Source organism: Astatotilapia calliptera, chromosome 7, assembly GCF_900246225.1.
Source record: "Astatotilapia calliptera chromosome 7, fAstCal1.2, whole genome shotgun sequence".
NCBI classification, from domain to species: domain Eukaryota; kingdom Metazoa; phylum Chordata; class Actinopteri; order Cichliformes; family Cichlidae; genus Astatotilapia; species Astatotilapia calliptera.
The window spans coordinates 35,042,944-35,047,886 of record NC_039308.1 but is presented as its reverse complement, the minus strand read 5'-3'; the positions used below and the strand labels follow the sequence as shown (position 1 = coordinate 35,047,886).

The following is a 4,943-nucleotide window of genomic DNA, read 5'->3' as shown; positions in this document are numbered from 1 at the left end:
ATAATAATATAACTTATACTTTTAAAGGCCACTTTGAAGAAAGATATAACATTTAAAAGATGAAGTAAAATGTTAATATTTTGAAAATGAATGGATGCATAAATGAATGAATGAATTGTGTTGGTGAACAAAATCGCGGATAGCAAATTTTAAGTGAAAATAATGAATTGTGAGGTACAAGTGTACCTCACCCACACAATAACTGCTAGTTCTATAAGTTTGGAAGTGGCATCTGTTCAGTCATAAGACTAATCTTTAATCCTCTTTAACTCATGATACAATGAAATTGGTGCAGTTCAGTCACAGATAAGCTAAGTTGCTAAGCTTATTGTGCTCTTACTCTCAAACACACACTCTTGACAAACTTTGACCTTTGTTTGATGAGGAAGGAATTAGCCCCTCCCCCCTCATTCCTGTTATATAGAAAAGTCAGTCCCATTCATTTCAGGTGTTTTCTGTTCCTGCCCTGATCACAGATCTGCAAGTTTAAAGATGAGTTGTAACCGGCATGCTGTGCTCTGACATGCCAGTCAGTGCGTGTTAGAAGCTGAAATGAAATAACTGCAGCTCAGCCCTGTTTTTCTGGTAAGATGAAAGTGAAACTATTTCACAATCGCATTCTCAGAGGTGAAATGACGCAGCGAGGAGCCCAGATAAACCAGGACAAACTCTGCTTTTCGATCTGTTTGGATCTCCTGAAGGATCCGGTAACTATTCCCTGTGGACACAACTACTGTATGAACTGTATTCAAATCCACTGGGATGAAGAGGATCGGAAGAACATCCACAGCTGTCCTCAGTGCAGACAGACATTTGCACCGAGGCCTGCTCTGGGGAAAAACACCATGTTGGCAGAATTAGTGGAGGACCTGAAGAAGACTGGACAAACTGCTCCTGCTACTCACCGCTATGCTGGACCTGAAGATGTGAGCTGTGATGTCTGCACTGAGAGAAAGCTGAAAGCTGTCAAGTCCTGTCTGCAGTGTCTGGTCTCTTACTGTGAGCAGCACCTCCAGCCTCACTATGAATCCCCCGCCTTTAGGAAACACAAGCTGGTGGACCCCTCCCAGAAGCTTCAGGACAATATCTGCTCTCATCACAATGAAGCTATGAAGATTTTCTGTCGCACTGATCAGCAGTGTATCTTTTATCTGTGCTCCATGGATGAACATAAAGGCCACGACACAGTTTCAGCTGCAAAAGAAATGAGTGAGAAGCAGAGAGAGCTCGAGGTGTGTCAGGAGAAAATCCAGCAGAGAATTAAGGACCAAGATAAACACATGTGGGTTCTTCAGCAGAAAATGAAGGCCATCAGTCAATCTGCAGATAAAGCTGTAAGGGACAGTGAGATAATCTTCACAGAGCTTATCTGCCTCCTAGAAAAAAATAAGGTCTGATTTACAGTTTTTTCTGAATGCTTGAACACTAACTGTGATTCCTGTAGCACAATCTCTAAAAACTATTCAGACTTATAGCAAAACCACTCACTGAGTTTGCAAAACTGTAGGCACAATTCACTGCACAACACTCAATTACCAAATTTCCAACACACTCCTAGCAAAAGTATACACATGTATGGCTATCATTAACACTAACTTGCCAACTGTCTGGCACACTTTCACATGTGAAAACTTTTTTAGATAATTCGTTCACTTTTGCAATCTGCCTAAGCACTATACTACAGGTAAGCTGTGTGTGCGGAGTACAATGGAGGGAGCAGAAAGAGTGAGAAGAAGAGGAGGCCGAGGAAGAGGACGTGGAGGTGAAGAAGTAGGATGAAGAGGACGACAAGGACAAGGAGGAGCAAGAGGAAGATGAGGAGGGGGAGAGGAAAATGAGGAGGGGGGAGAGGAAAATGAGGAGGGGGGAGAGGAAGGGTAGGAAGAGTAAGAAATAGAATTACTGATGACATCAGAGCTACAATAGTGGACCATGTAATCAACCGTGGAATGACCCTGAGGGTAGCTGGCCAACGGGTCCAGCCTAAACTGAGCCGCTACACTGTAGCAAGCACCATAAGGACATCTTGAAATGAGAATCGGTTAGTACAGTCACTTTGCACAAAGATTTGTAGCACTGCCATATGCCAATGAGAAACACACCAATACCATTGATGTAAAAATACTGAAATTGTTACTTTACAGAATTGCTAGATGACCAGATGCTGGGGCAGAGGAAGCATGTTCACTGCAGACCAAGTAACCCATATAGTCATTATGGCGATTGCAAATAATCCTATACTTGGAAAATAAACACTTGTGTTTGTTTGATGTGTTTGAATAAACACCAGTACTTGAAGTTGGATCCCTCTATGCTTATGGATCTATGACAGAAGTATGAGCTCAAACTGACATAAGCCTACCTTGTGCACAGAAGAAAGCAAAAGGCCAGATGTGTTTGTATTCATACCATCAGTGTGCAGTTGGCGCATTGTGTGCTTAGTAGATGATGGCTTGTGTGTACTGTTTGATACGGAAACACCATTTTTACGAAGGTGTGAAGAGTTAATCTAGCTGTGTTTGCTTTTGCAAGAGAACTACAATGTTTTGATAATTGGGTGACAGGTTTTCTTATTTGTGTGAAGAGTTTTGCAAAATTAGCCAATAGTTACAAAAAATGTGCTTAAGCAATCAGAAAAAACTGTAAAGCAGCAGATCAGATCTAAGCAAAAAAAGGAGGTGAGTCGACTTACAGAGATTCAAGAAAAGTTGAAGCAGGAGACTGTTGATCTACAACAGAAGAAATCTGAGTTGGAACAACTCTGTCACATGCAGGATTACATCACCTTTCTACAAAAGTATCCCTCACAGCCAAGCTTGACTTTCAGTGAGAAGCCACCCAGCATCAGTATTCACCCTCTGTGTAACTTTGATGATGTGACAGCTTCTCTGTCAGAAATCAGGGAAAAGACGCAGGACATACTCGAAGGACAATGGACCAAGCTATCAGCAACAGTGAGTGACTGTGATCAGTCACCGTCACAAAGAGAACACACAACTAGAGAGGAATTCTTAAAATATTCACAACATATCACACTGGTTCCAAACACAGAAAGTGAGATTTTAATATCTGCTAGCAAGAAAAAAGCACTACAAAAACATAGCACTACAAAAACATAGTACACAAACAAATTTTTTTTAAATAACCTGCTGAAATGAGACATTTTTTTTCTTTCAGGAGATCCTAATTGTGCTGGCCAGTGTTACTGGGAGGTGACGTGGTCTAGGACTGTTGCAGTAGCAGTCACAAACACAAACAGACTACCAGTTTATGGATTTGGGAATGATGACACATCTTGGGCGCTATATAGTAAGAGATAAATTTGAATTTAGACATGACAATATCAGGACTCACATCTCCACATGTCAGTCCTCCACTACTGGAGTGTATCTGGACCACAGTGCAGGTACTCTGTCCTTCTACAGTGTTTCTGACGACATAACTCTCCTCCACAGAGTGCAGGCAACATTCACTCAGCCGCTCTATGCAGGATTTTTTGTTGGTTATGGATCTGTAGTTGAGCTCAAGTAGACCGCAGTCATTAGATGAGATTGTAAAGATTAGTTTCTTATTTTGGACTAATTGAGTTTTTGTTAAACACACTCACTTATGTCATCTTGAAGTTTATAAATTGGATGTAAACTGTAAAATATGATAACATAGAAACGTGATTTTCTAGTGCTAGCCCCCCTGCTCCACAGCTCTCCGTCTCTAATTAAAAATATTACACTGATTAAAGTTTACTGTCAAGAATGGGAAAGGGCATTTGTATACATCTTGGTTGGATTCAATTGAAATGACACTTCTAATCACTTTTATATATGCATTTCCTTTATTTAAGTTCAAATATGATGGTGCCCTAAAATAAAAAGAGCTCTGAAAATTTCTGGTCAAACTGAAATGTAAACACAGGAATAACAAACTCCCTAAATATGTGAATTTCATCCATCAGTCCATTCAGAGCTGCAAGTCTGTCACAGGGCAAGCAGTAGGGTACATCACCATCACCAATCACATGTATGACTGAGTTTTCATTTTAAATAACATTCTAACTAATTCTAACTATTGGAAGATATAAAGGTCTTTGTCATAGCCATCATGGAAGACACTGTCACCGATATCTGCAGTTATAAGAGAGATATGCGTTTTTGGTATCTTACATTATTTTGTTCATATTTCATTGATTTGTACATATATTTCTTTTGACAAAGCAGTGTTTAAGGTTTATAAATGCATTTGTGTCTTGACCTGAGTGCAACCACTGAAATAAGCAGCAGCCTGCGTTTAAATAGAGCAGTACTGTTTGCACCCTCTTGATGTCACTGCATGACTGCATTTGTCTCTCTCAGCTTTGCTTTCATTATAATTCTCACTTCAGTGAAGAATCAGCGCCACCAGTGAGAACAGCCAGCATTATTAATATTTTCACATATATTACTGCATCTTTTTGTGATTGAGAGGTTTAAAGATTTTTTAGTAGTAGTTTAACTTTGCAAGCTTTGACATGTTTGTATATGTTTAACTACGACAATAACGTTATTAAATTATTCTTTCACAACATTTTCCAGTCACAATCACTTCTCCATTAGAGGTTCAACCTTCAAATATATATTTTTTGTTGTTTATTGTTTTTTGTTTTTTTATCTTAATTGAAATGAGAATTGCAATAGTGACAAACATAAAAACTGATGTTTTCTGGGGACACAAACTATTTATAAGACTTACAAAACTTCAATGCTGTACTGCTGCATAGACGTTTTCTGATTGTTTTCTTCATTTATTTATTCTGCTAATGTCTTTCAAACTAGAGTTGACTTTACTAATTTTATTTATCTACCTGTTAATATTATTACCATTGTTGTTGTTGTTGTTGTTGTTGTTACAGGATTCTTGCCTCCTTTTCATTCCAGTCTATGGTAAAAAACAAAAACACTTTTTTTAAT

At 38.9% G+C, this 4,943-nt stretch overlaps 1 pseudogene; it reads left to right on the top strand.

Annotated features, from left to right (window-relative positions):
• Positions 1–560: 560 nt before the first annotated feature.
• On the top strand, positions 561–3,824 carry LOC113027375 (tripartite motif-containing protein 16-like; annotated as a pseudogene).
• Positions 3,825–4,943: the final 1,119 nt, after the last annotated feature.